This window comes from Falco punctatus, assembly GCF_963210335.1.
Source record: "Falco punctatus genome assembly, chromosome: 3".
Classification (NCBI taxonomy): domain Eukaryota; kingdom Metazoa; phylum Chordata; class Aves; order Falconiformes; family Falconidae; genus Falco; species Falco punctatus.
This window is the reverse complement of record NC_137582.1, coordinates 41,817,218-41,840,142: the sequence shown is the minus strand read 5'-3', so window position 1 is coordinate 41,840,142 and position 22,925 is coordinate 41,817,218. Positions and strand designations below refer to the sequence as shown.

The 22,925-nt window shown below is 40.6% G+C and overlaps 1 long non-coding RNA gene across 1 annotated transcript in view; it reads left to right on the top strand.

Moving 5' to 3' along the window:
* Positions 1-22,925, top strand: part of LOC308060215 — a 58,552-nt gene that overhangs the window by 22,527 nt on the left and 13,100 nt on the right. The window contains exon 2 of the long non-coding RNA XR_013926648.1: positions 1-22,925. This exon is cut by the window's left edge and continues 5,200 nt beyond it; it is cut by the window's right edge and continues 13,100 nt beyond it. This is a non-coding gene — a long non-coding RNA (uncharacterized lncRNA).

Here is a 22,925-nt window from a genome sequence, read left to right as displayed (position 1 = left end):
AGAATGGCCCCAGTCCAAAGCAAAAGTCCCTGTTGCACCTGAGTTCTGTTTCCAAGCTTTCCTGTGCTACTGCAGAGATAAAAACTGGCCTTTTTGTTACCAAACATTTAAATTATGCTATGTATTCCAAAGGTGAGACACAAACCAGAAATTCATCTTCATTCATCTGGACTGGCACGTTCTACAGTATGCAATGGCAAGTATTTTCCACAGAATGTTTTCTCATAAACTTAAACAAAACAAAGCAAACCATGAGGGGGAATTTGGCTATGAGCTGTAATGGGGCCCACTGCATTTCAGGAATGGCCTCTGTATGGGTTGTGCGTACTAAATGTAATCATAGCCTTGAAAAAGGAGAGTACGCTTAGCATTCTGCAGACCACGGACAAACTGACCTCAAGTGTAAATTAATAGTTTAGGCTTTTTAATAATGTAGATGGTACTGTCCATTTTCCCAATTTTAATGCAAGTCTCAAGACTTGATTTTACTCATGAAGATCCACCTCCTGAAAACAAGCATATACGCAGCATTCTGACCTTTTCTTCTTTTTATGGAAGTGCAAGATCTTTTCCCATGAAAAGTTAGGGAATTTTTTTTGTAGAAGAGTATCTGAGAAAATTCTTTTAAAAAACAGAAGACAGAGGAAGAAAAAAACCTCTCAGTTTGTCACTGTCCTGATTTGGCGGATTTTTTCTTAGACTTTTCAGCACTTAGGTCTAGCAACATTAATTTGTCATTATTCACAATATGGGCTTGCGTTTATGCATAGGGAAAGCCTTGTGCGGTCCATTCTTAGGGGATTTGTATAGTCCCTTTGGTTAACTCCCTAAACCCTGGATTTGCGAGGCTGAGGAAAACCAGTGCTTGGGCTGAGGGGGCACCAGTGCCTGACACTTGCGGGCACAGCCAGGCACGGTGACCGCCCCAGCGCACCGTGCGCCGGGCCGCGGCGCTGCCGAGCTGTGCGCGCTGCTCTCCGCACCCCGCGGGTACCACAGCGGCCGCTTGAGCCCCACCGAACATCACTGGCGTTTTGTAGCCGCTGCATCCCGCGCGTCCCGTTGTCCCGCGGGAGCAAGGCTCGACCGTGCTTTTCCCACCTCACCCAAAACAGTCATTTCCCCACGTGGCCAGAAGAGGGCAACATTACGTCACCTAAAGCACCCAAAGGTCACGCTGACTCCGTACAGGCCAGAAATCCATGCTACGAAGCAGCGAGTGGGGGGGAAATATCATTTTATACCCATACAACATGACACATGTCCTCCTTTTTATAAGTATATTGTATTTCGCTGTTTTTTTCTGTTTCAGGAGCATGTCCCGTTAGAGCCCTTCCCACCTGGAGACCCCTCGGCCTCCCAGCTGCCAGCCCACGGATGCTCCCACCTGCAGGTCTGAAGTGCAGTGATGCATCCTCAGGGAGCAGGGGTTAATTCAAAGCATATGTATAAATACACCTGAAGAAAGTCAGAAACAAACGAATAAATTTATTTTAGGTTTTTGAAAGTTCAGAGAAGGCAAAGCAGCGGTCTGTACAGAGGACTTCAGCTCTCCCATTGCCGCACTGGCACTGCAAACCCCTGTGCATGTGCGAGGCACTGGCCATACGCCTGTGGCCAGCACAGCGTCCCCTCCATCCTCCACGCCTCTGCTTTCTGCTTCTTCATCTTTCTGACCTCCATTTCCAATCAGAATGTCCTGCTGGTCTTCCTGGCACAGACTTGTGCACGCTCTGGGTGCATCTGCCTCAGTGTTCCCCTCTGCACCCAATTTCAGCACTCTCAGTGGTACCACTCTGCTTCACCACTTTCCCTGTGAACTTAAAGTCTGTGGATGTAGTGGGAGTTCGTTGCTCTGTGCTTCTCCCTGCCCCTTCTTCTGCCTCCCTGCCTCAGTTTTGGGGGAAATACCTTCCTCACCAACCCTGAGGAACAGGCTGTGAATCATAAAGTCACCCTGAGAGGGTCCTCTTAAAGGTTTTTCTCAAACCTTCTGGGTGGTATCGATGCACCATTTTATGCGAACTTTTGGCAGCTCAGAAAATCTCCGTTCACTGAACTATGAAAGCGAATAAAGCAATTTCTATTCCTGTTCTCAGTGGTTTTCTGTGTAATGGTGGACACGGGGAGGTTCCTACAGTGGAGCCAGGGGTCAGGAAGGCAGTCAAATGGCACAGACAAGCACAGACACCCCATACCCAAATGTTGCTTCGGAAGTACTTCATATTCAAAGAACTTTTGCCAAACCTGGGGTCAGTTTCCCAGCACACTGTGCCAGGGTTTCGGTCTAACATTCACCCACTGCAGATGATCTTTAGAAGGAAGATTACCCCAGGGCAGTGCAGACAGACCGCATCCCCAAAACAATTTACTGATTTCAATCTTTTTTTTTTTTTTTTTTGTATATCAAAAAGTCAAATCTTGCATTATTTGACATTTCCTACAGAAATGTTGCTGGCTGACTAACTATAAGCAAAATACCATGGCTAGATTCTAATAAAAATCATTTCATATGACCTTTAGTCATCCTGAATAGCAAGAAACCAAGTAGCCTACTCCTGAAGAAACGCTGTACCTTAACAGCCATGGCTTGAGTAATTAGCAGCCTGTGTGCTTCAAAGAGCTGGAAAGAGCTTTACAAACACTAAGTAATGAAGCACATCAGCTCTACTAGCTAATATAACCAAAGAAAAAGATGAGTCTGCTGACACACCTCAGAAATTTAGCTCTGGATAGCACAGCAACTGCACATTGGTTCATCACCCCTTAAAAATTAAGAGGGACTTTATTTAGTCCTAACACATGTAGTTTGATGTAGATGCTCCTGTGAATAGTTTCTTGGGTTTTTAATTACTGTTAAACAGAGAACCTACTCACTTGCATGCCATCAGACCGACCAAAAGAGTCATTGTGGGACTGTGGCTCACAGGTAGGAAAGCTGCTTATTTTGCCAGCAGCTGCCACAGCATCTCAGCAAACATACAGGGTCTAACTAGGACCAGCTCTGCTAATCCATGAGCTCTCACCAGGTCACAGAACAGGCAATACGGCTGCTGCCCAGAACTTGGGAGAGCATTAGTCAGCCAACATTTGCTTGACCATAGTACTTGTCATGGAATAATGCTACAGAATTTAAACTGTCAGCAAAGTCAGGTTACACTGTCATCGGTTGTCCCTTTGTCCCTCCAGCACTCACAGAAATGCATTCATAGGTAACAACAGTGTTGCTGTATTTATACATTTGCACTTGCATAAAAAAGGACTCAAACAGTGTGGGCTCGTTATAAACCACACTAATGAAAATCATGGCATATTCCCTGGCAAGGTCTGCACTACCAGAAAACTCAAAGCAATCTTCCAAGGCCTGGTCTTAGCACCTACACATAAGGAGGGGTCAAAAGTTCTCAACAGAGACTTGACAGCATTCTCATGACAAGACATCTGGACTAGAAAGCTCAAGAGGAGAGTTCTCCTGGAAATGGTGCTGGTAGCAGCAGCACAGTGGTGTCAGGTGCTGAAGGTCGAACAGTCTGCTGGCCATTCTGGCAGACAAGCCCACACAGCTTATATACGTTTCATCATTTCCCCTCTACGAAGAGTTGGGGTTCCCTGGACTCATGCTGTTGTCACACAGCCATAAGAAATGTTCCGTCTGTTGGTGAGAAAAAAAAACATGATCACTGGGCAGAGCTAGTAAGCTGTTTTCTCATTTTTTATTTTTTACTTCTTTTTTCTTAGGAGAAGGAGGCATAATACAACTGAAGTATCTTTCCATCTGTCAGTCCTCTCACTTCTAGTGATGTCTGAACTTCTTGGTCAATTGTCCTTATAGACTGAGAGAGGTAAAGGTCTCAGAGAATTTATGTTGCTGCACTTTGCACAAGAACTGCAGTGTGGCTGGAGGGAAAAGACCCCAGCCAATGCTCCTGCGGAGGGAAGGCAGCACTCAGCAGCTCCTGACCAGGCAGAGGCACTGCTCTTGCCCACTGAGGATGAACTCAGCACAGCAACAGCGTGGGAGGTGAACAGTAGTGGATGTGGAAGACTGGAAGACCCACATCACACCTCCATTGGAAAGCAAGCTTAGTATTATTGATAAAAATCCACCATCCTTAGAGATGCTGTCCTTTTTGCCTTTGCCTAATACAATTTACACACTTTCATTGAGTTTTTTGCATTTTGCTTTCCTTATCCTGACATCCAGCACCTGAAATCTACTTTACTGTGTTTTATCTCCTAGTGCAATAAACCTTCATTAAATTTCCTGGAATCATGAAAGTGAAGTTTGCCTAAAATATCTCAGCTATATCTTTCTTACTGTTTTGAGGCTGGTTTGTGCCTTGGTGTGTATAATGAGCTAGCTAGCCGTATTAACGCAGTCACGTGTGGTTCGGTGGTACAGTAAGTATTTTCAGGGCTTTGGAAGACAAAGATAACACTTTGTATATAGCACAACTCCTTACCACGACCAATTGCTGTTCTTCTTGTTGGAGACACCTACATTTTCCTGTCTATACATTTAGAAATTAGTTTTCCTCAAATGGTGCAATGATTTAGAGTCAGTCAAAGCAAGCTCCATAAAACCCCAGATTCCCAATCCCAGCTGAGTGGACTGCATAGGCCTCGGCTGCACTTTTTTGCCATGAAATGTGCAGCAATAGGGAGCTCCTGTGACTCCGTCTTCTGTACGTCATGATTGCTCCTTAAGGCTGGCCAGTGTCCACTCCAGGGACCTGCCGAAGACTAAATGAGAATTTCTCTGCACCTGAGACAGGGAATGTACGGCCAGAATCTCCATACTGGTGTGTAGCTGAAAGCAGATTTGTTAACTGATAATAGACAGACTATTACACTATCTAATACTCAGGTCCAAAAAAAATTATATGCAAGGAAAAAAAATCATTAACATTTAAACAGTTTTCTGCAAAACTGAAATAATGTTGTGACTTTGGCAATTATAGGATGAAATCTTCAAGGGAAATTGGCCAAAATCAATAGAATTTAAGTCCTTGGGGTTTTTCTTTTTTTAACATTTTCTGCATATGTATCAATGAAGATGTAAAATTGCTAGTTTATCATGGCATAATAGCCATGACAGCTAATAAATTATTTCACACCCTGAAAAAATATATTTATGAGAGGTCTTGGTGTAGTGGCTTGCGGGAGCCAGGAAAGTGCTAATTCCAGTCACACAAAGCCATTGACCAATATCTGTGGTCAGATCACTTGACCTTCTTGTTCTTCAGTCATCCTAGCTGGAGAGTGCATCACCTCTGGAAAATGACAGTGTGCATTCATGCATTAATGTGTGTTTTATCACGCATAGGATATTGTACTTCTCCTCTCCCTTCAGTTTGTAGTTTCTGGTTTCCTAAAGTGTTATGCAGAATCCTGTGCAAGTGATGTTTTACATTTCCTAAACCTTTTATATCCTTGAAGTTTGAGAAATTAGATAGCATTAGCTTTCCTCTCCTGTATTTCTAAAGACATTTCAGGCTTGTCTTTTATCTAAATCATTTTATGGCCCATTAATTGAATAGATAATGTTTCTCAGCAAAGTCTGAAGGGTCATTTAGCATTTTCAGCATGACTACAACATGAACACGGTATATTTTCAGCCTGAAGGATGACTTTTTTTTTACAGTTTTAACAACGAACAATCGAACCAGACTTTGATGTCCACTGTTCTTGATAAATGTAAACCTTTCTGCTGAAATTTAAGCAGAAGTAGGTTTTTGTTTAAAATGGCATGGCCTCTAGTGCCATGGTTGAAAATTCTGAAAGGGCAAGGGAGGCGTTAACTACTGGTTTTAATAAGACAGAAGATCCCCCAAAGGATGCTAATCATCCAGCTGAAAGTGCTGCTCAAGGAATCACTGCTATTAGTGGTCTGGTGGCACAAATAGCCTTATTGTCTTACGTTACACAGGGTCATAGCGAGTCAAACAGATAAGTCAAACTTCTTACAATTATTGGTAGCACTCTGACCATTGGGCAATAAGCTATGTTGAGTCTACGGAACCATTATGTTGCACCACATGCCAAGGAAAAGGGAATGTGCATCTTCCTTGAGGCTCTTCCACTACTGCAAAGTGGGACCCAGTCCTTTAAGGTCTTGGAAATGTGTTGAGCTGCACACACTCCTTCCAGACAGATATGGACTGGAAGATAAAATCCTCTTGCTCGGCTAGTTGTATGTTTCTTCTGGACTCTGTAAGACTTCTTGGCTTTTGGGGAAATAGAAGGAAAACTAGGCTTAGGGGTTCAAAAAGGTCTGCAGGTCTAACATTTAACCTTTGCCTAATAATCACCCTTGCTAAAATTTATGGGACTATTTTTATTCCATAGCATTGCTTCTGTAGGCAATCTTTGCACCTGACTTGGAATAAGTTGTGGTGGGTCTTTAACGTCTTCATTTTTTAGTAGCCACTTGTGTGGAGGAATCTTTTTAATGAGGTTGCACTAGGGAGGGAGAAAGGGAATTGGTCATTCATCTATAAATACCTGTAACTAATAGTTAACAAGCACTTTAAATCTTTAGTGGCCACATCCAACAACTACAGCATAAGAGTATGGCAGTTACATAATTTTAAATAATGAGAACACTGGGGTGTGTTTTGAAAGACTGTATGCTCTCTTGGTGAATAGCAAGTAACTACACTTCATTTCTAGAATTAGTCCCTGTTGATGCAATTCAAGTAGAAGTGATCATAATTGTGTATTCACATGTTATTCCTCCTTAGGGCACAGTTGCTCCACTTCTGAATTCACAGTGTTTATTAAACAGATCACTTAGAGGATGCAACTTCTATTTCAGTTCCTGCCTTATCACAAAGAAACAACAGGGCAAAACAGGGAAGAAGCATCATAACACATGTAATGTTATTTTCCTGTTCATTAGCTGCAGGTGCTAACGTAGGGTTTCGATTCTCTGTGAAATGAGAACAGTAAATCACTGACTTATGCCAAGAGGTGTCTGACCTTCTGAAAGAAAAATCTGTAGACTTACGATCTTGTAGAGAGAATGAAGGCACTCAAAAGAACTAATCAGCTTTTAAAGTCGTCTGTGACCCTCTTCAAACTACTTCAGACCCAGAAAGGAATTAAAAAAGGGTACCTCCTGCACTTTTGTCTTTGAGGAGCACTGACACAAAAGGAGAATCTCGAATGAGCATTTGCCCCACAAGATCAGAAATTTTTAGTATAGTAAAAAGTCTTTGAACTGGTACAAAATACCCAGAAGACTGTATGTGAATTAGGGCCTTATGTAATACTTTCTACTCTGAATATACTACTTACCTCCCAAGTGACAGGAAAGTCATATTTTTGAAATATTATTTATATGACAGCACACTCTAACTGGAAGCTGTGCAGTCCATCCTCGAACCACGAGTCCACCAAAAGGACTGTCTCCCTGTCAATTCTCACTCCAACCATAAGAGACCTTGAGTAACCAGTAATAGAACAACTCAGGTGTGGTGACGCAAGTCGAGGTGGACTGAAAAACACTACGTCTACATGTCCGGGTTCGGACAAAATAGCAAAATGCCCTTTATTGTTTATACGGTTTGCTTATATATCTTAGATAGTACATGTGTCAGACCCTGATAGGCTTGCTGTGTTCTTCTTGCTTGCTATTTGCTGTTGCTGTAGGTGCCCCTGTGCTGCGGTTCTAAGTTCGGGTTCTTCACATCCTGTTTACAGACCTGACAATTTGTGGCTGTCTTAAAGGTACACAGCTAAGTCTTTAAAGTCAACTAACTCATCTGCAGACCCACTGCAGACCCCAACACTCAGGTTATTGTACACAACAACTGTCTAAGCATGACATTGGACAGATTCTTCATGAATGAATGCTCAGTAGCCACCTGATTTCATGTAGCATTTAATGCCCGGGTGATGAAGGAACTCGGCATCCAACAGAAAGTAAGTTAGTGCCTATGACAGTCCTTTTAGAAATGCGATTTCAACAATGTCATCATTGAGAGAACTGTAAGACTGTGTATGTCTTAGCTTTGTAAAATTACCAGATGGTGCAATTTTCTTTCTAAGTATCCCCTGGGCATCTAAACAACCAATGGCCATAAATAACAAAGACTTCATGTAAAATATGACTTAATATAGTATAAGAAAAAGAAGTAACGAAGGTACCGCAGAGACTACATAGGGTGCTGCCTGCATGAGAAGCCATGGCTTTCTGAACACGGGCTGTGGCCAAATGCCAAGCAGATAGGTACTTCCCAGCAGGGAATGTAAAAAGTCAAAGGGAGGACTATTATGGTGGGAGGAAGAGGGTAAAAAAAGAGCATTCATGGACTCCTACACCATTGTACACGCCGTAGAAAATGTGATGCAACTGCCCTTACTTAAGGTGCATGATTTGGGGTAAAACTAAGATCCAGGCAGTAGAAGGAAATAAAAGCAGCCCAAGCACGAGCAACTGAACATCCAGAGACTTCTTTACAGCTGTGTGTGTATTTTCACCTCTTTCTACCCATTGGCTGTTTGTTATGATCCTCTTTCTTTCACTCCCTCATTTTCTCCCCCTCTGCTTTGCCTCCCCCGGCTTGGGCAAGCCGCAGTAACTAGCAATGTTTGCTGCCATCCCGCAGATCACTGCGCTGCCTCATGATTTCCTTTCCTCCTTGTGCACTTATCTCATCCATTTGCATTGAAAGGTCTCTGGGACAAGGAACACTTAAATATTGTGTTTTCCCAGCCAGTGTTTTAGATTCTGGTTCCTGAACTGATTTATAAGGTGCTAATCTACTCACTATAAGAAACCACAGAGTATCTTAACTGATAGCACTTTTAAAATAGATTATAGCTCACTGTGGAGTTTGAGACGAAAATAACACAATATACCTACTTCTTGTGACACTCATGAGAATTCTTAGAATGTACCTTTTAAATGCCAAAATAAAACAGGATTTTTCTCATAACTTCTTACATGCATATCTTGATGGAAGGTAAATATTTTTTTTTTTGCAATGGGCATAGAGGCAGGGAAATATTATTTCTGTTGTGAAATGAAAGTCCCTTCTGTTTTTCATCTAGCACATTAGTAATATGTCCATGTGCACTTTCTCAAAAATTAAATAGATTATTTGTTTGTAATGGGGTAAAGGCTTGCAACTGAACATTAAAGGTTTTGATGGGAGGAAAGCTGTGAGACAACTCAGAATCAACCTAGTGAGAACTTAGAGGTGTTCCTGGTGAGCACCCAGTATGCTCCTGGTCTGGGTGGAAGCAGGAAGACCCTACTGTAAGTAGGTAGAATTAAATTAGAGATGAGCAGCAGATAAAATAGATGAGAGAGACACAATCTGAGACAAGTGATTAAAGAACCAAACCCATCCCCTTAAGAATATGAAATAAAAAAATATAGGCTCAAATACACCTTCATTTCTAAGGATAAGTCTGTACTGCCATCTGAATTGTAGCTGCAGCATGCATAGACCTTTACCTTTAAACTAGCCAGTGCAGACGTTGATACCCATTGGAGTCCAGCAGGAGCCACCAAATACCCAAGACAACGCTGAGTTCTCCATTCATTTATCACACCAGTGGTCTAAGCTAATGCAGTTATCTATAGTTAAGAGATCTGACAAACCGTAGCGACATCCTAGACACTTTTCAGGTTCTATCATGCTGAAACTTCTGCCCCTGAATGCAGAAGATGACAGTGGAGAAAGAATGGATGGGGAGAGCAGTTGCACAGTTTATATGAAAATGTGAATGCCATTATGCTGCCATTTTCTCTTGGGGGCAAAAAGGTCTTGAGAAGTCCCTGATTCTCCTTTTTTCATCCCTCTTGCCTTCACATAATTCACTTCCCATGCTGCAGGTTAGAGCCCGCTGTGGTGGGCTTATGCAGCTCTGTGGGGCAATGCTGCAGACAAAATCGGGAATTCCAAAATCACACAAGGAAGGAACTTGCCAGACTGGCTTTGCTAGTGGAGAGAGTACCTATACAAAGAAAGCAGAGTATCTGTACTATAGGTCTAATCTCTCCTACCAGAATTGTTGCATTCATATGAATGGGACTTAAAGTAGATCAGTTTTCCTGTTACTGTGGGAACTAGGGTAGGAAATCTTGACGTCCAAATTAGACCACTGCTGTAGATGAACTTAGCTTCTACAGTCTTATTTGTGCTCATTTTAACCAAGCTAGCAAGCCTTGCCTGTTTTATTTTCCCTAACCTACGAATTGTAATGCAAACGTTTACCAGAGAACAGTATATTAGAGGAAATCAATGCAGACCTTGTGAAGTGCAGTGTATTAGCATGGATGCTAAAGTCTAGACCAGGATTTTGCAACTTCTGTTTAATCAGGAAAAAAGTTAGATAAACAAAATCTCTGTATACAGTCACCCCCTTTATATTTAAAATACATTCTTATTATTCATAATTGTATTTCTGTGTTATTGTTTGACCGTATCTTCTAATTCCTAGAAGCTAGACTTGCATAAACCTTGTGTGACCAAAAATTTGTCTCACTGATATTTATATAGTTTTGATAACAAAAAATTTTGTAAGGCATGTAAGTAAGTATATTGTGTAAAGCTGAACACACAAGCTTTATGATGAAATCTTTTGTGTTGTGTCATTATTTGAATTTCCATATTCACTTAACAAAAGGTTTCACTGGGGCTTTTCAGTCCATATTTACATAGATCCATCAAAGATGGCGTAGTTAGACACAGGATGTAGTTGAAACTAGACAATAGCACAGCAGGGTTAAGGTATTGAGCTGCAGCTAAAGTGTTTTGTTAGGAAGATCTGATAAGTGCTTAGACTTTTTGCTAAAATAAAGACCCTAACAACAGTGGGAATTCAACAGGGTAATCACACTTAATGCAGACTGTTTAGAGCAATTAGGGGTGATTGGCAGTGTCTTAAAGCCCTTAAACAGAAACAACATATAAAAAGAACTGACCTCAATCGGATTTCAGCTTCATTGCCAGTTTCAGTCTAATGCATTATATCAACTGGTTTAACGTACATAGGAGTAAAGTATCTTTTATTGGTCCGGTGGCTGTAAAGTATTGGACGCAGACCTCCTCTGTCAAGGAAATATTAAAACGCTTCATGTGATACGCAGCCCTATCAGTAAGCAGTTTAAATAAAGAGTTTGCACTTGCCAAGGGATAAATCTCTCTTCCCTGTTGTCCATGAGGTATTTATCAATGAATGGATCAGGAATGCCGCAGGGAAGGCAGGGAGACAGTGACAGATGATCCAACAGCAGAGTGGACTGCAGAGTGTGTTTTTAATGCAAAACCAAAGTTTGCAAAGGCACATTTTCAAACAACTGTGGATTTGTGCCTATAAATAACACACAGAGAGATATTTAAACTACAAGGGATGCAACACTGATTTAAATCTATACAGACATACTGGGGTCACTGAAATAAGGCTGACATTTCATTTCCTAAGGATTTAGCTCATAGCCCTAAGTGGAACTAGGTAGTGTAGTAAGTCACCAGGGCAGTTACACCTTAGGAGCCTTGGCAGGATATATTTCTGTGATAGTGTCTTTGAGCCCAAATTTGCTAAGGCACAACACCCACTGAAATGCCAAATGTTGCGTAGTCATCTGTCCTGGTTAGAAGAGCTGTTTCAAACTATGAATTCGTGCTTATCCAGGTAGAGACAGGGTATGACCAGAAAGACAAACCATCTACCTGGAACAGTTTAAACTAAGGCAGTCCAGGTTAAAATTGCCATACTCTCAGCTGAAATGCAGGGCTAGAGTAGTTCTGTGCTCCTAAGTTGTTGCAGTGCAAAACATGGGTGGCTTAAAAGTTAAAACCTTCATTTAGGAGGTGGTAACTTCTTAAATCATGCTGTCCCGGTCACTTTTGAATATCTAGTGCTACCCAAATTTTCTATATATTTTTTATCCTTACATTTATATGATTTATATTTATACAATGCTTTTGTGTTGGTATAAACACATCTGTTGTTGGTCTGACTTAATCTATTCTCAGATCTGTATTAATATATCTGTAACTACAGGTGCTGGAGTGGTTGTGAAGAGATGTAGGGAGGGAACAACTGGTTCACCGTGACAGTCACCCGCATCAGTGTTTTTGGGGCTCTAGAGGGAGAGGACAGTGCTGAAATCCACAGCTGGATACACTGCTTTGGCAGCAGAATTTATGCAATGTAATTCATGTATTTCCACAAGTTCAAAATAATGACCAAAAGGAATACTAATCCTCTGCCAGTCTGAAGGCACAGTGGAGTGGGTATACACCAAGAGCTTTCCTCTGAATAAAATCTACATAAAATGAAGACTTGCCCACAGACTTTGCATTATGACCGATAGCAAAGAAAGTTGCTGGTTTAGCTTTCTTAATCAGCGCCCTAGGTTTAATCACTAGCCATAATAATCCCATCTACACAAGCGAGGGAATTGCCTTGTTTCAGACACCCAACAGATAAGGTGCTGGCGTGACCCACTCACCTGGACTCCCTGAATGGCCAGTGGAGACAGAATAGGCACCTGACAGAGATATTCTTCCCACCTCAAGAAGGTATGTAAACCAGGTGGGACAAGAGGATGTCCTCAGTGACTATCTGCAAGAAGGACATACAGGATTAACTCATCCCAGGCACTTAGCTTTCAATGATTAAAGTTTAGATGAATGTTTGCACAAGGTGTTGTCATGGTTTAACCCCAGCCAGCAGCTAAGTACCACGCAGCTGCTTGTTCACTTCTCCCCAAAATCCCACGCTGGAATGGTAAGAATCAGAAAAAGGTAAAACCTGTGGATTGAGGTAAAAATAGTTTAATAATTGAAATAAAGTAATAATAATGATAACCATAATAATTGTACTGAAGAGGAGAGGGAGCGGGAATAAAACTCAAAGGAGAAGGCTCAGCGGTGCCCAGTACAATTGCTCACCACCCGCTGACTGGTGCCCAGCCAGTCCCTGAGCAGCGATCAGCGGGCACCCCAGCCATCTCCCCCCAGTTTATATACTGAGCATGACATTCTGTGGCATGGAATATCCCTTTGGCTAGTTTGGATCAGCTGTCCTGGCTGTGTTCCCTCCTGGCTTCTTGTGCACCTCCTCACTGGCAGAGCATGGGAAGCTTGAAAAGTCCTTGAGTTAGTGTAAGCATTACTTGCACCAACTAAAACATCAGCATGTTATCGGCGTTATTCTCATACTAAATCTAAAACACAGCACTGTGCCAGCTACTGAGAAGAAAATTAACCCCATGGCAGCCGAAGCCAGGAGAGGTGTCTAGCACAGTCCAGAGGTCAGTAGAATGTGTGTGCCTGTCTTCAGTGAAAGGATCTGCCCCTCATGGCTAGGGGTCAGGCCACCCACACAGATCCCTCATCCTTCCGCTTCAGCTACATATGCAGAAAATCCTCTCGGCCTTCAGATCCAGTAGGACCAGAGTTTTCTTCTGCAGTTATACCCAAACCTCCCTGCACACATGGGTAACTCCTGAGCCATTTGCTTATTCCACTTCGTTCCTTACTGATCATAAGTCAGATGTCTCAAATCTCTGCCTATGCATACATTTCACCAATAACAGAACACATAAATGACATTTTGTATGGTTTCTACGTTAAGATAAATAATGTTCCATTATTTTATGACATAAGAGACCAGAAAAAAGTGACAATAAAATAATCTCCCAAAGGCAAGCTCTCAACAATGAAAAAGTATCATCGTTCTGGTTGTTTGGGTAGTAGCATAATTTTGAGGCTTTTTGCTACACAAGTAACCTCACTCTAAGTTTTGTTTCCTTTTTTTTTTTTTTTTAATAGGAGGTAGAGGCTTATGGCTATTTAGAATGTTAATTAAAAAAAGTCAAATTAACACCTTTTCCCTTGCCATGGGGAGCAAACAGCCAGAGGATAATTAGTTTTATCAGCTCTCATAATGTCAGTGTTGATTGCAACCAAATATTGGATCCATTATTTGTCAGTCCCCAAAGAACCACCTAGAGAAGCAAATGGGTCAAGGATTCATTGATCAGTGCAAGGTTCTCCCCTTCCAGACACAGTTTTGCTACTGTGCTGTTTTTATGTGCAGGACAGGAGAGACAAGGTGTTTTGAGACCAGGTTACTTCTGCACAGCACCTACCGGTGTATCACACTCCTTTTGCCTGGCTTCTGGAGTTGCTGCTGTATAGTGGGTGACTTTTACTGCAACCTTTCAGCAGCTGCCAAATACTGTTACAAAAAGAGCTGGTGGGAACTGCTGAGAAATTTTCTAACAAAAGTTTTGGATTTTTTGCTTTGCTTTGTTTTTTAAACTTCATGCTAATTTGTGGAGATGGAGACATTACCTGAGAATGTACACCCCCTCCAGGAAATTCTCACCAGGAAAGGACTCCTCAGCCCAGGAATTTCGAGACACATCTCCAGCCCAGACTAAGGAATACATCAGTGATTGGGACACTTGGCTGGTATGGTGAAGACCTATTCTTCCTCCACCTCAGCTTTGCATTAGCCCTGGGCTACTGCAAGAGGAAGAGAATTTTCGTCAGTCTCCAAGGGCTTTCCACTTTGGATAAATAAACCATTGTTTGCTGGGTAACAAAAAATGTGTTATTTTGTAATCCAGATACATTTATCAAACATCTGGTTGCTATTCAAATAGCTCCTAGGCAGACTTTTCCACAAATTCCCTCTTGCCTGCACCATCAGTGAAATTTGTCTAGCTCCATGTTCATGGGTGAGACAAGCAGAATACAAAAAGAGGGGGAAAAAATATTTCTGCTCCTTAAGTTGCCTCTTTGTGGGGGATCCAAAAACCATCAGTAGCAGCATAAAGGATGCAGGGTGCAACCAGGAATGAAGGAATAACACTGCTGTGTTTGGTAGCAGGTAGCCATCAGTTCATGTGCATTAAGTGATCAAGTCGCATCTTCAGATCTTTCCCACCCTTGTTTGCTTCTTTTTTGAGGGGAAAAGTATTGGATTATGATTTCTTTTATTCTTTTAAAAATACTTGGCTCCATCTCACCAAGGAAAAGAAGTCTGGGAAGAATCGTTGCTTAGCAGTTTTCCAGACAAGAGATTTTTGGGGGATTTTTTCTAGTGTTTGTTACAGACAGCCCTGAGCTGGAAAGCAAAGTGGCAAATCCCCATGAAGATCTCATTGGTTTGGTGTCAGAGATATTTTCTAGTCTGTAAAGAGTAGACAACCCTGCAAAGACTAAAGTTGCCACAAGTTTAAAGGGAGCAGGTAAAAGCTATTGTTTCCACTATACATTTCTGTCAGATGCGGGTGAATTTTCAGGCATTTGCCTCATTCCCCACATCAGTCCCACCCGTCTCTGTTGTTTGCATGCCTACTCACCCTTTGACTCTACTCTGTGGTAAGGCAGCCAGCTCCATGTAGGTTTGTGGAAGGTCTGTCTCACCTTTTTGGAATTAAACAGAAATGCAGTATTTCTCATTCCTTAAACTGTCCATAAAGTGGATTGTGTTTTTATTTTAGCTCATGTTCAAAGGAAATTTGAGAAGCAGAACTGGTTGGAAAAAAATACATGTTTAGATAGTATTTTTCAATTGCAAGCTCTCTTATCAGTCAGCATTTCCTAGCTCTTTAATAGAACACTGGTAGATATAATGTTGAAGCCGTTTGACACTTAGCTATGAAGAACTGAAATGCTCAGTTTCAAAATACACCACGATACTAAAAATCAGTAGTAAAATATATGAGTATAAAAATATATTTTTACAAATTATGCACAAAATTCTTCGAAGTTAAATACAAGGAGCACCAGAAGTTATAGCACTTTGCACTGTGTTCCAGCAAAATTAAAGTCTCAACTCCTGCAAAACTCTGGCAACAGAGATAGACACAGGTTTTCAAGAAATAGGTCTGCTAGTTGTACATCTTTCCATGCTACTAAGAACTGAACAATGTGATTATAAAGTTCCTGAAGTATCTTAAATGCAAATCATTTAGGACCTCATATCCAAATGTGATTTTGCCATTTCCACAAACAACTACAATGATTTGCACAAGTGTTCACGGTTCCACAACACTGAAAGGTACGTGATGTGCCAGTATAAGACATTCCCCTCTTCTCCATTCATTCCAATACCTACTCAGTGGTATGCTGCTCCCTTAGTTCATCTAACGCAGCTGCTCATGGGCACATCCTCTGCACCACACTGGAAAACTGACCTGATTCTTTAAAAAATAAACAATTGAAAAGACGTTTTAAAAATCAATCAAAAAGCATCCATAAACCAGCACCATGACTTATATTGCCAACAGGAACACTGCAGAAGGCAAGACAAAGGGGTTTAATGCAGTCAGTGTAACAAACTTTCTGCTTGCTTATTCTCAAGAGGCCCAGCAAAGCTTCCACTTAATACAGCAAGCCAACCTCTCCTTAAAATAGGTGACATTGCTGGATATTAACACTCTAAGCCATCTGCAGCTTGGGAAGCTGCATGTATTTTAGACCAGGCAAATCCTCCAGGGTAGCCTTGTTTTGTTCAAATGGATAGAGAAGGAGGTTAAAGGGTCTGAAGATAAATAATAAATGAGTGACAGCTCAAGACCACAATTAGGCTGATGTTAATAAGCATCAATTCCAAAGGATAAGGGATTTATCTTTAGAAGTAACCACCACATAATAGATGTTCTACTACAGGCTTAATGGATAAACCCACGTGGTGTTACAGTTGATTACAAAACAGGAAAAAAGTTATACATAGGAAAAGCATAAGCAAAAGTCAGACGATTAGCTTAACCTTTCAGAAAGTTAGGTGGTGGGTTTGTTTACCTTCTTCACTGTGTGCTCTTCCAGGGCACCCAGAGAATGCTACAAGCAAATAGAAGACACATCTGCAAAGATTTTTCTCCCTTCCTTTTTCCCTTGCACTGGCTAAGCAACAGTCTTGCAGTCATACCCTGGGAGGAAAAATATCGGAGCATTTGTCTGTCCTCCTGTCACACAATCCTAACCTTCAGGAAGTGGATCTTCCAGGCATAACTAGCTTTGCTCTGTCTACCACTGGCACTTCTTTCTCAACCCAGAGGGGAACCCCTTTCTGTGACAATTTTAAATTTCCTAACTAATAAGAACTATACTAAATTCTCTTCCAAGTAGACTGGTAGGTTTTCTCATGGCAGCTGAAGCAACCTGTAAGAAAAAATAAGATAAAATTCCAAAGCAAAAATGGTGAGTTAAATTAGATCTTGTTTGTTTGTTTGTTTCCCTTCCTCTCTTCTATTCTTACTGTTTATTTGATCAAACTGTAATGAATGGCAAAACATCCCTCTGATATATCTGGCTTCCGTTGAGCATATTATCTTATCTGTCTCTTAATCCCATCTTTTACAAAATTGAATGCTGTGACAAATCACCACATTTCATACTGTTTAAAGTTCCTCAGCTCTAAACAACTTACCGTTATTTTACCTTTCTTAAAGAACACAAGTCTTAGAGACCAAGATAGTGACAATGTCTAAATTTATTCCATGAGATCAAGATGGGATAAATAATGACTGGTAAGAAACAAAACTTTAATGCATGATTATAAGACAATGAAAACACAACGTCAGGAGAGACTTTCAGAAATGAGGATGTAAATTACATAATTAGTTGTCACTGACTATGCTTTGTCGAGCCTACAGCAGTGGAACTGTAACTTACTTTTAATGCTTTAAAGCAATTCAGACAAGATTTTCATTATGCTGACTCCAAAAAAGCCAGTTCCATGGTCCTGCCACAATCCGGGTTTACTGTAAATCAGCAGAGTTCAAACTCACACTCTGGTTCAGGTCTAGCAGGTATCAAGCCAATTTTTCTACATGAAGCATTGAAGTTGGAAAGAATGGCCCATAAGGGACAACACAGAATCATTTGGAATCCAGCAGTGTAAGTACCTTCTGTTACTGATGGAAAACAGCACTGCTTAAGTGACATAGATGTTCTTTTCTCTATCAGATAGCCAGGAAAAGAATTGGTCTCTAACCATGAAGTTGTCTTTGCCTAAAACATTTAGAACAACGAGAATAAATAAGACTATGTCTTATGTTAGGAGTAATAGATACATGTGATACATTCTGCACTACGGGAGTGGTGAGCCACCAGAACAAGTTGCCCAGAGAAGCTGTGGATGCCCCATCCCTGGAAGTGTTCCAGGCCAGGCTGGATGGGGCTTTGAGCAACCTGGTCTAGTGGAAGGTGTCCCTGCCCGTGGTAGGGGGGTTGGAACTAGATGATCTTTAGGGTTCCTTCCAACCCAAAACATTCTATGATTCTATTATCAGGCACTTTAACAGAAGGATATCCTCCAGCTATCAAGAATAAGAGATGAACATTTTTCTTATTAAAAAAAGTGACTTTGCAAAACTCAAGCTCCACATCAGCCTCAGGGTATAATACTAACACTAAAGTTAATAACAACTGCTACTACTACTTTTCTGAAGGTCATTCAGGCAACCACTGCAGTCATGGCTTCTGTTGCTGAAGCAAGGGAAGGGTTAGTGGAGCACACCTCTTTGAGTGAAAACAGTCTTCAAGTCTCCTGCCACCTGCATTTTAGGGATTTCGCAAGCTGAGTTTGCAGTCAGCTTTTTTTCTTGACACAGTCCTTGGAGGAACACTTTTACCGCAAATTTATCAAGTCGCTTGTTGAGCAACTTTTACTGCTGTCACCCCAATAAAACCCCATGGCAATGAGTGTAAGTATACCCTGTGGGAAGGGTTCTTCTTTTGACTGCTTTTTAAATCTGGTCCTTAACATGTAATTTTAAAAGAAACAGAAGGACCCAGCACAAGGCTGTTATGATACTGGCACCTCCAGAGAAATACCAGGTGGTATCAGCTCAGATAACCAACACATCTCAGCTGAGTGAATAAATGGATTATGGCCTCATTTCACAAACAAGAGGAACATTTACCCAACACTCAGTGACTGAAAGATTTTAGCTTCCATTCTGTTAGAAGCCCAGTGATTCTAAAATACAAATTAACACTGGAGATAATACAACTATTTTCTTCTATATTTGAATGTAAGAGTCTTCCCAAGGCAATAGATAATTACAGCATTGCAACTGCCCTTTTAAAACTGGGTTTCACATACCACTTAAATGACAGCTCACTCTGTGCAGAAAACTGGGAAGAAGAAGCAGGTACCATCACTAAACTAGGCATGAACGCAGACAAAAAACATTAACTGCATGCTATGAACACTGTATATTTCCAAAGCAACAGAGGTGGTAGTAACAGGATATAATTTTGAAACACTAACTTTCAAACTACTTTGGCAGTGGAAGATTGACATGGGCTATTAAAAGCCTGCTTGATGTCAGACAGCTCTGCTTCTCACTGTTCCACATTTCCCATTTCCCTAGCTCACACTACTGTGCCCTGTCTGCCTGAGACAGAAGACGGCAGTAATTATTGGTGATTACCATGATAAACTCAACATTAATGATGTAGGGTGGTGTCAGCACTTACGTTCCTGTATGACCTGCCTATAGACCCTGCACACATCCAACAACAGTGATTATGCTCATGACTGATACATTCACTTTTTATCCTTTTAGATCAGTTCAAAAGGCAAACACCTGTTGGTCACCTTTATTGTAAACCTGCCTTATGAAAACCTTGCTGGTGTTCTCAAAGTTTAATATTTCCTCATGCTGTTTTTATTTTCTCCACATCTTTGAGCAATTATTTTGCATTAAGCCATATATCCTACATACCAGGAAGAATGAATGTATGGATGTTACTGCCTCTAGATATTAACAGAAGGCTGAAATTCAGAACTCTTTTGTTCAGTCTCTGGTCAGTTTTTATACTGTTGAAATTCTCATTAAAATAATTTTACCTCAGTGAGGACATGAGAACACATGCAAGGATGATCTGGCCCCCTTGAGAGGTCATTTGGGTGAAGATTGTGTACATTAGCATCACTCACCAATGGGTGAAACAACTGGATAGTTCAGGGACCACAAATGTTTTTTTAAGGCTTTCAGTTCTGGATTACTGCTGTCCAGAATATAGCTCATGGTGGCACCAGGTGACACCTGTTCAGTGACCTATAAAAAATGAGCTGGTAGTAGATGCCAAGCCCTTAGGGACTGGACATCTAAGCAGGAAAGGTGAGTGGTGACTGTAGCAAACCCATCAGAGTCCTGCTGAGTAAATGCTGAGCGTGAACAACCAAAGTGACCACTTCACAAGGCCAGGAGGGCCCTGGCACATGGCAATGTAATTGCTCTACTTGCAGTTATGACTTTTTATTTTCCAGTACTGGTGGAAACTCATGCTATTAATTAATCTATTAATTAATTATTTATAGCTGATGAAAAGGCTCCTTTGTTGCTGTGGGGACATAGACATGGGCACACCCTCTCCCTTCCTGATGTGAAACCTGATGAAGTGAAGCCAGCCACATAAACCCTGGCGTCACCTCCCTGTAGCATGCATGAACCAAAGTAGATACTTCTGTTTCTTTTAAAATTACATGTTAAGGAGCAGATTTAAAAAGCAGTCAAAAGAAGAACCCTTCCCACAGGGTATACTTACACTCATTGCCATGGGGTTTTATTGGGGTGACAGCAGTAAAAGTTGCTCAACAAGCGACTTGATAAATTCGCGGTAAAAGTGTTCCTCCAAGGACTGTGTCAAGAAAAAAAGCTGACTGCAAACTCAGCTTGTGAAATCCCTAAAATGCAGGTGGCAGGAGGCTTGAAGAGTGTATCAGGAATAGTAGTTTTCTATACTTGTCTTCTGTTCGTATTTTCACTAAACATGGAGAAATGACCACTCACAGATATACTTTCTTTAACCTTAGATCTGAACCGGTACTTATATTTCTTTCTTACATTACCTCGCAAGAAAGAAAAAAAAATGGTCTTATGCCCTCTTTCTGCTTATGTGTAAAGAAGACCTGAATTATTTCTGGACATTGCGTTTGTTTGAACTTTGAGATCTTAGAAAAATATAGGTATTTTTCTTGCTTTGCTTTTCCTACCTTTGGAGGGTATCAAGGATGCTTCATGAAAGGTGTAGCATTTCACATGGAAGAGATATTGATCTATTTCCTACATTTCCTCCAAAATATTAGCCAGTAGACTTGAGGTATTTGTTACGGACTTATCCCAAAACCTTGACCAGCAAAACTGATGTATTTTTACAGACTTTCTCTCAAGTGCTAGCCAGCAGAGCTATGTAGGAGTTCACAAACATAAGCAAATGCATGTAAAGATATGTTCAGTTTCAGTCTTATTTTTCAGTATCTATCTCTCTGAAGCTACTGTTACTCTGGTTCATACTGTGGTTTTCCTAGGCAAATAGAATCGAAATGTGTATGAACATACATGTGTACAACAGAAAGGGAGCCTTTAAAGATAGTATCTTCTTAACAGACAGTCAGGATGACCAGATTTTCCTTTTTTATTTCAGTGACATTCTATTCTTAATTTCAGCAATTGTGCATTAAGAGGCTCATTTTCATTTTACAAGCAGCAAATATTAGAAAGGCAAGTTTCAATATCATCCTGATAAAGCCCCTCCAAATACCATTTAGTTTAGGTTACCAGTCCAGATGTGAAACACTGTGCACTGTTAGCCAGGATTTTTGCTGGTATCTTGAAGTCATTGGTCATCATTGAGCGATGGGACAAGACACAACCAGACTTGGGTATGGGACGTATGACAGGTTTGGGCATAAGCAGAGTGCTTGCTTTCAAATCTGTGCTCACAGCTGTCAACTGCTCATCAAAATACAAAGCTTAAGTTAAGAACTTGACACGTGCACCAGAGGTCTAGCATTTCCCCCTTTCAGTTCCATCTGAAAACATAGGCAAGATTACCTGAACACTTTTCTTAATACATGTAATACTCACTGCAGGCTAAATTTATAAATGTGTATCATTTAAACACATGGATTTAATCCCCTGCTACAGAACTAGGTACAGTCTGATTTTGTCTCTCTCCAAAGATGAAAAAAATAAGACAAAAAATTTAACATCTAAAACCCATATGTCAGGCCCTAGGGATAGTTATAATTTAAATATATATATATATATATGAACAGAATTTAATGTCTCAAATTGTAAAAATACAAAATATGTATTTAAAGATCATTATTGCATTATTGAAGCACACTTAATACCAACTTACTTTCTAGCTAACTAATCTTCCTTATTTTTCTTTGATATAAATGTTTCATTACATTGTTTAGGTTTGGTTTGAGGATTTTTTTTTTGCTAGGCACTTGCAAAATCAAAATCCCCTCAGGTAAGGACATAGGATTAGAATATCAGCTCATGAAAATTCAGGTGCTTCACCTACTCCTTTTCTACTCTGATTTCTTCAGGGTCAGTTTCTTTAAATACTTATCTGAATTTTCCTCCAAAAGATTATTTTATTTCTTTTTATAATAAAAAGATTTCAAAGGTAAGGATTTTAGTTTTGAAAACAAAATTAATCTAGATATAAATTACTGAAAGAAAATCTTTCTCTTTTTTCTGAAATTTCCAGTAAAATAATACATAGATTGACACTGGATGTTATTAAGCTTCTACTTCAGCTCACTGTGGGTAGCTGGAATCAAATATTAGATCCATCAGTGACTATAAATGTGGAAGACATATTAATTGCTATTTTTAGGCCATTAGTGGTTATTTCTTTTATGGTTTTCACCAAAAAATACCCCACCTCATCTGCATTATTGTTAACCTGACAGCAATGACCTGCAAAAAACAGTCAGAAAGGCTATAAAACCTGGTTCTTAATGAAACTAAGGTTTTTTGTAGGAGTTAGATTACTTTCAGCAAAGAAATTGAGTAAAGTTTGAGATTCAGCCTTCTGTAGTGAGGACTCAACAGACCACAAAATACTGCCTTCGCGTTAATCAATTCTGCCTTAACAAACGGGTTTTTTTAAAAATTAGGTTTGTAAGCTATC